The following is a 17,156-nucleotide window of genomic DNA, read 5'->3' as shown; positions in this document are numbered from 1 at the left end:
ACCCCATCTCTACTAAAAATACAAAAAAGTAGCTGGGCATGGTGGTCCATGCCTGTAGTCCCCACTACTCAGGAGGCTGAGGTGGGAGGATGCCTTGAGCTGGGAGGTGGAGGTTGCAGAGAGCCAAGATCACTCCACTGCCCTCTAACTGGGCAACAAGAGTGAAACTCCATCTCAAAAAAAAAAAAAAGTTGTATTGGCAGCCACAGCGTCTCAAAGCTGTAATGCCAGCACTTTGGGAGGCCAAGGCAGCGACTCACTTATGCTCAGGAGGTCAAGACCAGCCTGAGTACCATGGTGAAACTGCATCTCTACCAAAAATATAAAAAATTAGCCAGGCATGGTGGTGCCTGCCTGTGGTCCTAGCTACTCAGGAGGCTGAGGCAGGAGGCAGAGGTTGCAGTGAGCAGAGATGGCACATCTGTACTACAGCCTGAGCAACACTGTGAGACCCTACCTGAAAAAGAAATAAATAGGTTGTCTAAAATGTTTTAAGTTCTATTATTCAATTCTTGTCTCGTGAACGTTAAATTAAGAAATAAAGTCACATATTGCACTTTTTCTGTGGTTGTCAGTGACTCACTCTGTCAGGCTGGGTGTGAAGTGACTCAACAGGACATCCTAAGCTGCATTTCCCGATGGGATCGCGATGGTGCCTCGAGGGAGGGGTTGCAGTGTCTACATTTCTGTATGTGGAGGGAATCTGCTCTCAGCCCCCACACCAGTGAGGAAGCTTCCCTCCCTATCAAAGGGAGTAGAATCCAAGAACATCCTCATCCCAGAATGGCAGTCCCAGGAGAATTCCTAAGGAGAAGGCAGAAAAACTGAGCAGGAAACAGGGAGGGATTGGAAGCTGCAGGGCAACCTCCCCAGAGAAAGGGTCCCGCTCCTCTCCCATCCCCTCCCCACCCATCTGTGCCGACCTCACCCCATCTCAGCATGAAGTTTCAACAACCCCACACTGCAGCCAGAGCAGTCTCTCCACCCACAAGTGTCTAGTGCCTCCCTCTTCAACCTTCCAGATGCTCTCCTCCCACATTGTTGTGGACAGAAACCAGGCAGGGCCTGACAGGGCCAGCTGCATGGGCCTGTGACCTATGCAGTCACAGAGGGCCCCAGCGCTAACGGCCCCACACTTGGTTTAATGCTCTGCTGTAACTGCCTGACATTCCTTATGATGCACAACCAAGAGATCCACATTTCCATTTTCAGTGGGCTCTACAAATTATGTAGTCTGTACTGGTGCCCCGCCTCACCCACTGGGGATTAATCTTTAAGTCCAGGCTTCGAGGCTCAGGAGTGTAAATTAGGTCACATTTCTGTTTAATAGCAAACTTACCAGACTTGAAACTCTCACCTCCATAATCACAGTCTTCAGCCAGGCCCTATGCCTCAGGGTGTCTGGGCCTTCTGGGCCTCCCTTTTGAAAGCCGGGTCTGTTGCACAAACCTGCTGGCCTGGTGATGTGCCTTGGCCAGTCCGATGGTGCCAGGCTCTGGGCAGCAGTCTTCCCCCTGAGCAGCTGCCATCCTACACTGCCCAGGCCACCTGGCTGATGTGGGCTCCAGGTTCCTCTGTAGATGCTCTCACCTGATAGCTAAGGCTGGCGGGCAAGGCTTGACACTCCTTTAGAAGGTTTAGAGAGAAGATTCTCATTTTTAGCTAACATGTGCCAAGCAGCTCCTACACGCAAGGCACTGCTCTAAGCACGTTTAGTGCACACTCCAGGAACCTCACCGTCACAGGATGAGGGAAGTACTATTAATAATTAACGGAGGCTGAGGCAGGAGAATTGCCTGAACCCAGGAGGTGGAGGTTGTGGTGAACTGAGATCGCATCATTGCACTCCAGCCTGGGAAACAAGAGCCAAACTCCGTCTCAAAAAAAAAAAAAAAAAAATTAACGTCTTGTTATTACAAGGAAACTGATGCTCAGGAAAATTAACTGCACCTCGCTGGCCACTCCTTCTCGTCTTCCTCCTGGGTTTACCTCGTTGTCCAACCTCTAAGGGCAGAGGCCCTGGGAAGGCCTCGATTCTCTCCTTTCAGTCCACCCTCGCCCCTGGTGGTCTTCTGCAACCTCACCCAGCCACCTCATCTATCAAATGACTCTGAACTCCAGATTGCACCTGCCTCTCAGCATCTCCCCATGAATTTCTAACAGACAAGCTCAATCTCAGTGTATCCAGACAGAGCTCCTGATCCCCAACTTCCTGCTCCTGCAGACTTCCCCCATCTTAGGCACTTGCTTGGCCAAAACCATTGGAGTCATTCTCAGTTCTTCTCCACCCGATATCTAATTCATTAGCAAATTCTGTCAGCTAGACTTTAAAGATAAATGCACACACAGGAAATTATATGCAGCCGCTCCTTGACTTATGATGGGGTTGCATTCTAATGAACGCACTGTAGGCTGAAAATATCAGATAAAAACACATCTAGTCCACAACCTACAAAACATCATAGCTTCTCCTGGCCTACTTTAAATGTGCTCAGAACACATACATTAGCCTACAGTTGGGCAACATCTAACACAAAGCTTATATTATGATAAAGTGGTGAATATCTCATGTAATTGATAGAATATTGTATTGAAAGTGAAAAACACAATTTTTTTTTTTGAGATGGAGTCTCACTCTGTCACCCAGGCTGGAGTGCAGTATCGTGATCTTGGCTCACTGCGACCTTCACCTCACAGGTTCAAGCAATTCTCCTGCCTCAGCTTTCTGAGTAGCTGGGACTATAGACGTGCCATCACGCCTGACTAATTTTTTGTATTTTTAGTAAAGATGGGGATTCACCGTGTTAGCCAGGATTTTTTTTTTCTTTGAGATGGAGTTTCCCTCTTGTTGCACAGGCTGGAGTGCAATGGCATGATCTTGGCTCACCACAACCTCCGCCTTCCAGGTTCAAGCAATTCTCCTGCTTCAGCCTCCCAAGTAGCTGGGATTATGGACATGCGCCACCATGACCAGCTTATTTTGTATATTTAGTAGAGATGGGGTTTCTCCATGTTGGTCAGGCTGGTCTCAGATGCCTGAACTCAGGTGATCCGCCTGCCTTGGCCTCCCAAAGTGCTGGGATTACAGATGTGAGCCACCATACCTGGGCAACAGAATGACTTTATGGTCACTTGGCATGATTTCTACTACATGTATATGGCTTTCATACCATGGTAAAGTCACGAAAATTGTTAGGTTGAACCATTGCAAATCACAAAGTTCTGTATGTATAGATCTATGGATGGATGGATAGATAGAACACAATACAACTGATAAATTAGACTTGTTCAAAATTCAGAACTTTTGCACTTCCAAAGACATCATTAAGAAAGTGAAAATAGGGCAGATGCAGTGGCTCATACCTATAATCCCAGCTCTTTGGGAGGCCGAGACAGGTGGATAACCTGAGGTCGGAAGTTTGCAACCAACCTGGCCAACATGTGAAAACCCAACTCTACTAAAAATACAGAAATTAGCTGGGTGTGGTGGCAGGCACTGTGATCCCAGCTACTCGAGAGGCTGAAGTAGGAGAATCGCTTGAACCCAGGAGGCGGAGGTTGCAGTGAGCCGAGATTGTGCCACTGCACTGCAGCCTGGTTGATAGATTGAGACTCCAAGAAAGGAAGAAAGAAAGAGAGAGAGAGAGAGAGGAGAAAGACAGAGAGAGAGAGAGAGAGAGAGAGAGAGAGAGAGAGAGAGAGAGAGAGAGAGGAGGGAGGGAGGGAGGGAGGGAGAAAGAGAGAAGAAAAAGAAAAGAAAGAGGAAAAGATAGGACCAGGCTCCGTGGATCATGCCTGTAATCCCAGAACTTTGGGAGGCTGAGGTGGGCAGATCATCTGAGGTTGGGAGTTTGAGACCAGCCTGGCCAACATGGAGAAACTTCATCTATACTAAAAATATAAAATTAACTGAGTATGGTGGCACATGCCTGTAATCCCAGCTATTCAGGAGGTTGAGGCAGAAGAATCGCTTGAACCCCAAAGGCAGAGGTTGTGGTGAGCTGAGATCGCACCATTGCACTCCAGCCTGGGTGACAAGAGTGACACTCTGTCTCAAAAAAAAAGAAAAGAAAATTGGCAGGGCTCAGTGGCTCGTGCCTGTAATCTCAGCATGATGGGAGGACAAAGAGGGTGGACTGCTTGAATCCAGGAGCTCGAGACCAGTCTGGGCAACATGGTGAAATCTCGTCTCTACAAAAACGTGCTCAGAACACATGCATTGGTGGGAGAATGGCTTGAGCCTGGGAGGCAAGCAGAGGTCGCAGTCAGCCATGTTTGTGCCACTGCACTCCAGCCTGAGCAACAGAGCCAGGCCTTGTCTAAAAAAAGAAAGAAGAAAGAAAGAGAAAGAAAAGAAAAAAGAAAGGAAGGGGAGGGAGGGAATGAGAGAAAGAAAGAAGGAAAGACAAGAAAGAGAAAGAAAAAAAGCTTTCTCGGCCCTTTGCCTTACCCTTGAGGCTCTGCAAAATGCAGACAATGGTGGTGACCCCCTTCTATGGTAAACTCTGAGTAACTTTGCTTGTTCTCATTTGAGTGCTTTTTGTTTATTTCTGCACTTTGGACTAGGAGTGACAAGAGTCATGGGAACAAGGGGACAAGTTGAGGTCTATTTTGGAAATAAAACAGGCCAACCTTAATAATGGATTGGGAGGAGGAGCAGGAGGCAGGAAAGAAAAGAGGAGCATCAAGAAGACTCTTAGAGGCTGGTCGTGGTGGCTCACGCCTGTAATCCCAACACTTTGGGAGGCTGACGTTGGTGGATCTCTTGAGGCTGGGAATTTGAGACCAGCCATGGCCAACATGGCAAACCCTGTCTCTCCTAAAAATTCAAAAATTAGGCATGGTGGCACATGCCTGTAATCCCAGGTATTCAGGAGGCTGAGGCACGAGAATTTTTTGAACCCAGGAAGCGGAGGTTGCAGTGAGCCGAGATCACGCTATGGCACTCCAGCCTGGACAACAGAACGAGACTTTGTCTCAAAAAGAACAAAAATTAAAATTAAATTGAAAAAAGGACTCCTAGGTGTCTGGCCAGGGCAACTGGGTGTGTGGTGGCACTGTTTACTGAGATCAAGATTGGAACAGGAGGCTGGCAGGGTGGCTAAAAGCCAGAGTTGCGATTTTCCCATGAGATGCCTATCAGATGAAGGTGCCAAGGACGCAGTTACATCCCTTAGCCTGTGCTCAGAGAGAGACCAAGCAGGAGCGAGGACATGAGAGGGGCACATGGAGATGCTTTATACACCCAGGAACATGGACGATGTCACGGGAGACAGAGAGAGAAGAGACGAGGAGGTTTGGCTTTGGCTTTGGCTTTGGCTTGGCTTTGGGGCTTGGCTTGGCTTCCATGCTTGGCCTGGCTTCCACGCTTGGCTTGGCTTCCAGGGTTGGCTTGGCTTGGCTTCTAAGCTTGGCTTCCAGGCTTGGCTTGGCTTCAAGGCTTGGCTTGGCTTGCAGGCTTGGCTTGGTTTGCAGGCTTGGCTTGGCTTCCAGGCTTGGCTTCACATGGCATTCAGGCTTGGATTTGCTTGGCTTCCAGGCTTGGCTTCCAAACTTGGCTTGCATTCTTGGCTTGGCTTGCAGGCTTGGCTTGGCTTCCAGGCTTGGCTTGCAGGCTTGGCTTGGCTTCCAGGCTTGACTTAGCTTCCAGGCATGGCTCGCAGGCTTGGTTTGGCTTCCAGGCTTGGCTGTGCTTTCAGGCTTGGCTTTTAGGCTTGGCTTGGCTTCCAGGCTTCGCTTGGCTTCCATTGGCTTGGATTGGCTTGGCTTGGCTTCCACTGGCTTGACTTGGCATTGCTTGGCTTTCATTGGCTTGACTTGGCATGACTTGGTTTCCTTTGGCTTCCATTGGCTTGGCTTGGCTTCCAGTGGCTTCCATTGGCTTCCATTGGATTCCAGGCTTGGCATCCATGGGCTTCCAGGCTTGGCTTGGTTTGGCTCGGCTCGGCTTGGCTTCCAGGCTTGGCTTGGCCTCCAGGCTTGGCTTGGCTTGGCTTCCAGGCTTGGCTTGGCTTGCTGGCTTGTCTTGGCTTCCAGTCTTGGCTTGGCTTGCAGGCTCAGCCTGGCTTGCCCGCTCGGCTTGGCTTCCAGGCTTGGCCTGGCTTAGCTTTCACGCTTGGCTTGGCTTGGCTTCCAGGCTTGCCTTTGAGGTTTGACTTCCTGGCTTTGCTTCCAGGCTTTGCCTGGCTTGGTTTGTAGGCTTGGCTTGGCTTCCAGGCTTGTCTTGCAGGTTTGGCTTGGCTTCCAGGCTTGGCTTTGCTTCCAGGCTTTGCCTGGCTTGGTTTGTAGGCTTGGCTTGGCTTCCAGGCTTGTCTTGCAGGCTTGGCTTGGCTTCCAGGCTTGGCTTAGCTTCCAGGCTTGGCTTCCGGGTAGGCTTCCAGGCTTGGCTTTGCTTCCAGGCTTTGCCTGGCTTGGTTTGTAGGCTTGGCTTGGCTTCCAGGCTTGGCTTGGCTTCCAGGCTTGGCTTGGCTTGCAGCCTTGACTTGGCTTTCAGTCTTGGCTTGGCTTCTAGGCTTGGCTTGGATTGCAGGCTTGGCTTGCCTTCCAGGCTTGGCTTCCTGGCTTGGCTTGGCTTGCAGCCTTGACTTGGCTTTCAGTCTTGGCTTGGCTTCCAGGCTTGGCTTGGCTTGTAGGCTTGGCTTGGCTTCCAGGCTTGGCTTGGATTGCAGGCTTGGCTTGGCTTCTAGGCTTGGCTTCGATTGTAGGCTTAGCTTGGCTTCCAGACTTGGCTTTTAGGCTTGGCTTGGCTTCCAGGCTTCCCTTGGCTTTCAGGCTTGGCTTGGCTTGGCTTTCAGCCTTGGTTTCCTGGCGTGGCTTGGCTTCCAGGCTTGGCTTCAAGGTTTGGCTTCCACGCTTGGCTTGGCTTCCAGGCTTTCTTGGCTTCCAGGCTTGGCTTAGCTTCCATGCTTGGCTTCTGGGATAGGCTTCCAGGCTTGGCTTCGAGGCTTGGCTTCCATGTTCGGCTTGGCTTCCAGGCTTGGCTCGGCTTGCAGGCTCGTCTTGGCTTCCAGGCTTGGCTTCCAGGCTTGGCTTGCATGGTTGGTTTGGCTTCCAGTCTTGTCTTGCAGGCTGGCTTGGCTTCCAGGCTTGGCTTGGCTTCCAGGTTTGGCTTCCAGGTTCGGCTTGGCTTCCAGGCTCGGCTCGGCTTGCAGGCTCGGCTTGGCTTCCAGGCTTGGCTTGGCTTGGCTTCCAGGCTTGGCTTGGATTGTAGGCTTGGCTTTGCTTCCAGGCTTGGCTTGGCTTTTAGGCCTGGCTTCCAGGCTTGGCTTCAAGGCTCGGCTTCCAGGCTTAGTTTGGCTTCCAGGCTTGGCTTGGCTTCCAGGCTCGGCTTGGCTTCCATTGGCTTGGATTGGCTTGGCTTGGCTTCCACTGGCTTGACTAGGCATTGCTTGGCTTTCATTGGCTTGACTTGGCATGGCTTGGTTTCCTTTGGCTTCCATTGGCTTGGCTTCCATTGGATTCCAGGCTTGGCATCCATGGGCTTCCAGGCTTGGCTTGATTTGGCTTGGCTCGGCTTGGCTTCCAGGCTTGGCTTGGCCTCCAGGCTTGGCTTGGCTTGGCTTCCAGGCTTCGCTTCCTGGCTTTGCTTGGCTTGCAGGCTTGGCTTAGCTTCCTGGCTTGGTTTGGCTTGGCTTGGCTTCCTGGCTTGGCTTCCAGGCTTGGCTTGGCTTTCAGGGTTGGTTTGTCTTCCAGGCTTGGCTTGGCTTCCAGGCATGGGTTCGCTTGGCTTCCAGGCTTGGCTTCGGATGGCTTCCAGGCTTGGCTTCCAGGCTTGGCTTGCAGGCTTATCTTGGCTTCCAGTCTTGGCTTGGCTTGCAGGCTTGGCTTGGCTTCCAGCCTTGGCTTGGCTTGCAGGCTTGGCTTAGCTTCCAGGCTCTGCTTGCCTTGCAGGTTTGGCTTGCCTTCCAGGCTAGGCTTAGCTTCCAGACTTCGCTTGGCTTCCAGGCTTGGCTTGGCTTTCAGGGTTGGCTTGGCTTCCAGGCTTGGCTTAGCTTCCAAGACTGGCTTGGCTTACAGGCTTGGCTTTCAGGCTTGGTTTGGCTTACAGGCTTCACTTGCAGGCTTGGCGTGGCTTCCAGAGTTGGCTTGGCTTCTAAGCTTGTCTTCCAGGCTTGGCTTGGCTTCCAGGCATGGCTTCGCTTGCAGGCTTGGCTTGGCTTTCAGCCTTGGCTTGGCTTGCAACCTTGACTTGGCTTTCAGTCTTGGCTTGGCTTCTAGGCTTGGCTTGGATTGCAGGCTTGGCTTGCCTTCCAGGCTTGGCTTCCTGGCTTGGCTTGGCTTGCAGCCTTGACTTGGCTTTCCGTCTTGGCTTGGCTTCCAGGCTTGGCTTGGCTTGTAGGCTTGGCTTGGCTTGTAGGCTTGGCTTGGCTTCCAGGCTTGGCTTGGATTGCAGGCTTGGCTTGCCTTCCAGGCTTGGCTTCCAGGCTTGGCTTGAATTGTAGGCTTGGCTTGGCTTCCAGGCTTGGCTTGGATTACAGGCTTGGCTTGGCTTCCAGGCTTGGCTTGGATTACAGGCTTGGCTTGGCTTCCAGGCTTGGCTTTTAGGCTTGGCTTGGCTTCCAGGCTTCCCTTGGCTTTCAGGCTTGGCTTGGCTTGGCTTTCAGCCTTGGTTTCCTGGAGTGGCTTGGCTTCCAGGCTTGGCTTCAAGGTTTGGCTTCCACGCTTGGCTTGGCTTCCAGGGTTGGCTCGGCTTTCAGGCTTAGCTTGGCTTCCAGGCTTGGCTTAGCTTCCATGCTTCGCTTCCGGGATAGGCTTCCAGGCTTGGCTTTGAGGCTTGGCTTCCAGATTCAGCTTGGCTTCCAACCTCGGCTCGGCTTGCAGGCTCGGCTTGGCTTCCAGGCTTGGCTTGGACTGTAGGCTTGGCTTGGACTGTAGGCTTGGCTTGGCTTCCAGGCTTGGTTAGCAGGCTTGGCTTGGCTTGGCTTCCAGGCTTGGTTAGCAGGCTTGGCTTTGCTTCCAGGCTTGGCTTGGCTTTTAGGCCTGGCTTCCAGGCTTGGCTGTGCTTCCAGGCTTGGCTTTTAGGCTTGGCTCGGCTTGGCTTCCAGGCTTGGTTTCCTGGTATGACTTGGCTTGCAGGCTTGGCTTGGCTTCCAGACTTGGCTTGGCTTGCAGGCTTGGCTTGGCTTGCAGGCTTGGCTTGGCTTCCAGGCTTGGCTTGGCTTCCTTTGGCTTGGATTGGCTTGGCTTGGCTTCCACTGGCTTGACTTGGCATTGCTTGGCTTTCATTGGCTTGACTTGGCATGGCTTGGTTTCCTTTGGCTTTCATTGGCTTGGCTTTCATTGGATTCCAGGCTTGGCATCCATGGGCTTCCAGGCTTGGCTTGGTTTGGCTTGGCTCGGCTTGGCCTCCAGGCTTGACTTGCCTTCCAGGCTTGGCTTTGCTTCCTGGCTTTGCTTGGCTTGCAGGCTTGGCTTGGCTTCCAGGCTTGGCTTGGTTTGGCTTGGCTTGGCTTGGCATCCAGGCTAGGCTTAGCTTCCAGACTTCGCTTGGCTTCCAGGCTTGGCTTGCAGGCTTGGCTTGGCTTCCAGGCTTGGCTTGGCTTCCAGGGTTGGCTTCCAGGCTTGGCTTGGCTTCCAGGCTTGGCTTTCAGGCTTGGCTTGGCTTCCAGGCTTGGCTTGGCTTCCAGGGTTGGCTTTCAGGCTTGGTTTGGCTTACAGGCTTGGCTTTCAGGCTTGGCTTGGCTTCCAGGCTTGGCTTGCAGGCTTGGCTTGGCTTCCAGGGTTGGCTTGGCTTCCATGCTTGGCTTGGCTTCAGGCTTGGCTTGGCTTCCATTGGCTTGGCTTGGCTTCCATTGGTTTCCATTGGCTTGCCTTGGCTTCCATTGGTTTCCATTGGCTTGCCTTGGCTTCCATTGTCTTTCATTGGCTTGGCTTCCATTGGCTTCCAGGCTTGGCTTGGCTTGGCTTGGTTTGGTTTCCAGGCTTGGCTTGGCTTCCAGGCTTTGCTTGGCTTAGCTTCCAGGCTTGGCTTCCTGGCTTGGCTTGGCTTCCAGGCTTGGCTTCCTGGCTTGGCTTGCAGGCTTGGCTTGGCTTACAGGCTTGGCTTGGCTTACAGGCCTGGCTTCCAGGCTTGGCTTCCCCGCTTAGCTTGGCTTCCAGGCTTGGCTTTGCTTCCTGGCTTGGCTTCCAGGCCTCGCTTGGCTTCCAGGCATGGCTTGGATTTCAAAATTGGCTCCACGCTTGGCTTGGCTTCCTGGCTGGGCTTGCAGGCTTTGCTCTTCTTCCAGGCTTGGCATGGCTTGGCTTGGCTTGGCTTCCAGGCTTGGCTTCCAGGTTTGGCTTGGCTTCCAGACTTAGCTTGGATTGGCTTCCAGGCTTGGTTTGCAGGCTTCGCTTGGCTTCCAGGCTTGGCTTCCAGGCTTGGCTTGGCTTCCAGACTTGTCTTGGCTTGCAGGCTTGGCTTGGCTTCCAGGCTTGGCTTGGCTTCCAGGCCTGGCTTGGCTTCCTGGCTTGGCTTCTAGGCTTGGCTTGGCTTTGACCCTTTGCTTGCCTTCCAGGCTTGGCTTGGCTTCCAGGGTTGGCTTTGCATGGCATCCAGGCTTCAATTCACTTGGCTTCCAGGCTTTGCTTTTAGACTTGGTTTGCAGGCTTGGGTTGACTTGCAGGCTTCTCTTCCAGGCTTGGCTTGGCTTGGCTTCCAGACTTGGCTTGGATTGGCTTCCAGGGTTTGCTTGGCTTGGCTTCCAGGCTTGGCTTGGCTTGGCTTCCAGGGTTTGCTTGGCTTGGCTTCCAGACTTGGCTTGCAGGCTTGGCTTGGCTTCCAGGCTTGGCTTGGCTTGGCTTCCAGGGTTTGCTTGGCTTGGCTTCCAGGCTTGGCTTCCGTTGGCTTCCAGGCTTGGCTTCCAGGCTTGGCTTCCAGGCTGGCTTGACTTGCAGTCTCGGCTTGGCTTCCAGGCTTGGCTTAGCTTGGCTTGGCTTGGCTTCCAGGCTTGGCTGGCAGGCTTCACTTGGTTTCCAGGCTTGGCTTGGCTTCCAGGCTTCGCTTCCAGGCTTGGCTTTGCATTAAAAGTTGGCTTGGTTTCCAGGCTTGGCTTCCAGGCTTGGCTTCCAGGCTTGGCTTGGCTTGGCTTCCAGGGTTTGCTTGGCTTGGCTTCCAGGCTTGGCTTGGCTTGGCTTCCAGGGTTTGCTTGGCTTGGCTTCCAGACTTGGCTTGCAGGCTTGGCTTGGCTTCCAGGCTTGGCTTGGCTTGGCTTCCAGGGTTTGCTTGGCTTGGCTTCCAGGCTTGGCTTCCGTTGGCTTCCAGGCTTGGCTTCCAGGCTTGGCTTCCAGGCTGGCTTGACTTGCAGTCTCGGCTTGGCTTCCAGGCTTGGCTTAGCTTGGCTTGGCTTGGCTTCCAGGCTTGGCTTGCAGTCTTGGCTTCCCAGCATTTTTTGGCTTCCAGGCTTGGCTTGCATGCATGGCTTGGCTTCCAGGCATGGCTTTCAGGCTTGGCTTGGGTTCCAGGTTTGGCTTGCAGACTTGGCTTGGCTTTCAGGCTTAGCATGGCTTCCAGTCTTGGCTTGGCTTCCAGGCTTGGCTTTCAGGCTTGGTTTTCAGGCTTGGCTTGGCTTGCAGGCTTGGGTTGGTTTTCAGGCTTGGCTTCCAGGCTTGACTTGGCTTCCAAGCTTGGCTTTGCTTCGAAGGTTGGCTTGGCTTCCAGGCTTTGCCTGCAGGCTTGGCTTCTAGGCTTGGCGTGGCTTCCAGGCTTAGCTTGCAGGCTTGGCGTCCATGCTTGGCTTGGCTTCCAGGCTTGGCTTTCAGGCTTGGCTTCCAGGCTCGGCTTGGATTCCAGGCTTTCCTTGGCTTGCAGGCTTGGCTTGTGGGCTTTCCTTGCAGGCTTTCCTTGGTTTGCAGACTTGGCATGGCTTCCAGGCTTGGCTTGGCTTTTAAGCTTGGCTTGTAGGCTTGGCTTTCAGGCTTGGCTTGGCTTCCAGGCTTGGCTTGCAGGCCTGGCTTGGCTTGGCTTCCAGGTTTGACTTCCAGACTTGGCTTGGCTTGCAGGCTTGGCTGCCAGTCTTTGCTTATCTTCCAGGCTTCTCTTGCAGGCTTGGCTTGCAGTCTTGGCTTGGCTTCCAGGCTTGTCTTGGTTTCCGTCTTGTCTTGTAGGCCTTGCTAAGCTTCCAGGCTTCGCTTGCAGTCCTGGCTTGTCTTGTAGGCTAGGCTTGGCTTGGCTTCCAGGCTTGGCTTCCAGGCTTGGCTTGGCTTGGCTTGGCTTCTTGGGCCTTCTGAATTGCTGGGATCAGAGGTAATCACCACCATGCCTGGTTAAATTTTTTTGTAGAGGTAGGGTCTCGCTATATCACCTAGGCTTTTCTTGCAATGCTCTATGTCGTACAGTTTGTACAAACACATGACTTTAGACAAATAAATTCTTAGAAGTGGGGTTGTAGGGTCAAAAACAGTGAATGCTTTAATTTAATAGATGTTGCCAAACTGCTCTCCAAAGTGTTCAGGACAAGTTTTCCCAACAAGTGTGAATTAAATTCTTAGTTTATCTACACTCGTGCCAAGACTGGGCATTGTCAATCATTCAACTCGGTCAATTTTATAGAGAAAGTGATCTTGTATTACTGTTTTAATTTGCATTTCATAGAATAAAATAAAGTTTCCATCAGTTTTTCACATTCTTTGCCCATTTTTCTGTTGGCTTTTTAACCTTTTGATTTGCAAGTGTTCTTCGTATATTAGATCATTTTTTTTTTTTTTTTGAGATGGAGTCTTGCTCTGTCACCCAGGCTGGAATACAATGATACAATCTCGGCTCACTGCAACCTCAGCCTCCTGGGTTCAAGCGATTCTCCTGCCTCAGCCTCCCAAGTAGCTGGGATTACAGGTGCCCGCCACCATGCCCAGCTAATTTTTGTATTTTTAGTAGAGACGGGGTTTCTTCATGTTGGTCAGGCTGGTCTCGAACCCCTGACCTCAGGTGATTCATCTTCCCTGGTCTCCCAAAGTGCTAGGATTATAGGCGTGAGCCACTGTGCCCTCCTTAGATGTCTTATGTAGGTATTGTAAATACTCTTCATTTAAATGTTTTAGTTTACTTTCTTTCTCTAGAGACAGGGTCTTGCTCTGTCACCTAGGCTAGAGTTCAGTGGCATGACCATAGCTACCTCTAGGCTGAAATGATTCTCCCTCCTCAGCCTCCTGAATAGCTGGGACTAGAAACACACACAGCCACACCCGGCTAGTTTTTGCATTTTTTGTAGAGATGGCATCTCCCTTCATCTCTTGGGTGGAATCTCTTGCCTAAGCTGTTCTTAAACAGACTCAAGGAATCCTCTCACGTTGGCCTCCTAAAGTACTGAGACTACAGGCATGAGCTACTGTGCCCGGCTGCAAACACTCTTTATTGGCTGCTTTTTCTTTGCTTGTCCTATTTATTTTTTGTAATGTAAATATAGACAGGCTCTCTGTTGCCCAGGCTGAAGTGCACTGGCTATTTACAAGTGTAATCATGATTCACTGCAGCCTTGAACTCCTGGCCTCAAGTTACCCTCCTGTCTCAGCCTCCTGAGTATCTAGGATGACAGGTATGCATCACCATGCCCAGAGAAGTTTTGTTTGTTGGTTGGTTTGGTAGAGACAGGGTCTCACTTTGTTGTCCAGGCTGTTCCCTCAAGCAATTCTCCTGCCTCAGTCTCCCCCAGTTCTAGCATTACAGGCATGAGCCACCCTATCTGGCCAGCTTATTAATCTTTCTTTTTTTCTTTCTTTCTTTTCCTTCCTTCCTTCCTTCCTTCTTTCTTTTTCTCTTTTTCTTTTTCTTTCTTGAGATAGAGTTTTGCTCTTGTTACCCAGGCTGGAGTGCAACAGCACTATCTCGGCTCACCACAACCTCCACCTCCTGTGTTCAAGCGATTCTTCTGCCTCAGCCTCCCAAGTAGCTGGGATTACAGGCATGTGCCACCACACCAAGCTAATTTTGTATTTTTAGTAGAGATGGGGTTTCTCCATGTTGTTCAGGCTGGTCTCAAACTCCCAACCTCAGGTGATCTTCCTGCCTCGGCCTCCCAAAGTGCTGGGATTACAGGCATCAGCTACTGCACCTGGCCTCATTTTCTTAGATACAAGCATCTTTGAACCATCTGGGATTATTTTGGTATTGAGAGGCAGGAATCCAGCTTCTCTTTGTAAGTATTTATTGAATGAATAATGAGACATTCTGCAGCCCTAAGTAAAGTTGATGGCCTCCTAAGCGATTAGATTAAATGGTTAATAAAGTTGTTTGTCCACTCTACAAATATTTCTAAACCACATGCCAGCATGGCAGAATGCAATGGTGAATAAAATCAGAGTTTCCACCCTGTGGCTATTACAGTTGATGGGACAGGCAGATAGTAGCCAGATACCACAAATGGATGTAACACTTACCAAGGAGATACGTGCCCTGGACGACCATATAATTAAGGACTCTACCCTGGCCTGCGAGGTCAAGAAGGTGTTGCTGGTTAAATAATTTCCTTGGGAAATGCCCTGAGGACCAGCACCTGTGAGAGGGTGAAGCTACCAGGCCTGGCTAGACAGAGAAACTGCGGTGCAGTTGCAACAAAGGCCTTAGCCATTCCCACAGGGAGCTCTGGAGGGTAGATGACCCTTCAGAGTTGCACTGAATGGAGGCACGCGGTCTGGGCTTTTATTGCCCACTGCTTCTCCCTGCTCCAGTGGACTAGGCAGTGGGGATAGGCTGTCCCCAGGCAGCTCCGTCAGCCGGGACATTTCCCGGAGTGAGAATCATCTGCAAGCATCCATCTCCAAGTCTCCTAGCAGCTGGGGAATGAGGGCTCCGGTCCTGAAGTGGACATCTGGGTGGCAGGTCACAGCATCCACTGCAGAAGCCTTCCGTAAAGAAGTTGGGGAGACCTTGAGGACAGTACCGATGGGTAAGCAGAAGTCAACTAGGCTCAGAGAACAAAGACTTTTTCTTGGAGCAACCTGCTTTCTCTAGCACAACATGGCAGGCACAGGCAGGAGTGGAGGCAGGGAGAGTAATTAGGAGGCTGCTAAAGGAATTTCATACAATACGTTAAAATCTGGATATGAGCATATAAAAAATCAGCCAGAAAAGGGAAGTCTCCTGGTGTCCCCAGCCCTCAGAGACAACAGCTATTAAAGTTTCTTTTTGTTTTTTGAGATGGAGTCTCGTTGTGTCACCCAGGCTGAACAGCAGTGGCAAGATCTTGGCTCACTGCAACCTCCACCTCCCAGGTCCAAGCAATTCTCCTGCTTCAGCCCCCTGAGTAGCTGGGGTTACAGGTGCTTGCCAACTCACCCTGATAATTTTTTTTTTTTTTTAAGTAGAGACGGGTTGTCACTGTGTTGGCCAGACTGGTCTCAAACTCCTGACCTGAAGCAATCCTCCCATCTTGGCCTCCAAAAGTGCTGGGATGACAGGCATGAGCCAACATGCTGGCCTACTGCATTTGTTTTCCATCTTTCTTCTCTGCACATTTTATTGAAAAGTGAGGATTTTATTGTAGCTGTGATTTGGTTTTCTGCTTTTATCTATACATTTTTTTCTATACCTTTACCGTTCCTAATAACAAAAGCAGTGCCTGCCAGTTACATAAACTCAGAAAGTGCAAATTTGAATACAGAAATAAACAATACTTCCTACCAGGCGCCATAGCTCACACCTGTAATCTGGCACCCCATGGGTGCTTGTCCATGGTCCAGCTCAGCACCCGGCATGCCAAGAATAATTGGGAAATGCCAGCTATGCAGCTATGCACCGTCACCTCAGGAGGGCCTCTTCTCACTTCCAGAGCTGTCTTCTAGTGAAATGCACAAAGACACTGGGCAAGTATGTATGGAGCTTCTAATCTCCCAGATACCAGAGACACATCCATAGACTGACCGAGTTCCCTGCCTTTGTGCTGCGCTCCTCTTGAGGAGACAGACAATGGTGACATGTAAGGAGCTAAAATGTCCTGAGCTGTGAAGGGGGCAAGCACAGGCTGAAGGATGGAGGCAGCAGGGTCGGGGCAGGTGAAGGATGGAGACAGCAGGGTCGGGGCAGGTGGGGTGACTGGGATGTCTGGAGCCCAGGGCTGGGGCCAGACCCTGCACTGCTCTGCTTGGGGACCTCACTGGGCTCTGAGTCATGAGGGCAGACAGTGGCCAGAGTGAGGGGGCACAGTGCAGCCCTTTCCCCACTGCTGAAGATGCCGCCTTCATGGGGTGGGAGCACAGGTTTTGGGGACTTGAGAGCCATCCTCATCCCCAGGGTGGCAGTTTCTGGAAACAAAAATCCAGGACTTATAGTCCTGAGACAGGGGAGCGCTGGGGCTGCGCGTCCTCCCGTGACCTTCACATTGGGCGGTGAAGGCGTCTTCCTGTTGAGTCTGAGAGAAAAAGAAGTGGGGTCACTCAGGGAGTCAGCTTTCCTCTCACTTAGTCCTCACGGTGGCCCTGCGAGGTAAGGACTGCCAGCAGCCCAATTTACAGATGAGGACACTGAGGCTCAGAGAAGTTACATGGTATGCCCAAAGGGACACAGCTACTAAGTGGCTGAATGGATTGAACCTAGGTCTTTCTGAGACAGCCCAAGCTGCTGATGGAACGCTCCAGCTCACGGATGAGCAGGTAAAGTGCAGCAAACACTTGAGAATGATTTGGCAATATTCACCAAAGCTAGATATTTGCCTCCCAGGAGCTAGCAATGTCCTCCCTGTGCGTGTACCTTACAAGATGTGTCTATAACTTCACTAAAATACAAGTAAAACAATCCTCATAGCAGCACAATTTGTAATAGCCTCAAACTGGAAATTCCCAAATATTCATCACAGAAGAATGGAGTAAAAACCATGGTACATTCAAGACTAGAATATGATACAGCAAAGAAAATGAATACATTACGCCTACACATGCAAATGAATCTCGCACACCTCATGTGTGAGGGATAGAAGTTAGACCTATAAGGACAGATAATGTGTGATTCCATTTACACGAAGTTATCGTCAGTAATAGAAGTTAATCTCAGTAATAGAGTTTACCTGGGGCTGGGGTGCAGGTAGTTGAGCCTTTCGTGGGGCCTGAAATGTATGTAGGGAATCAGTTTCACCATCTCCCACAGATATCAAAATCCACAGATGCTCAAGTCCTGATATAAAATGGTGCAGTATTTGCATATGATCTAAGTACCTCTTCTCATATACTTTAAATCACCTCTAGATTAC

This window comes from Callithrix jacchus, chromosome 5, assembly GCF_049354715.1.
Source record: "Callithrix jacchus isolate 240 chromosome 5, calJac240_pri, whole genome shotgun sequence".
NCBI lineage: Eukaryota > Metazoa > Chordata > Mammalia > Primates > Cebidae > Callithrix > Callithrix jacchus.
This window is presented reverse-complemented; position numbering follows the sequence as displayed.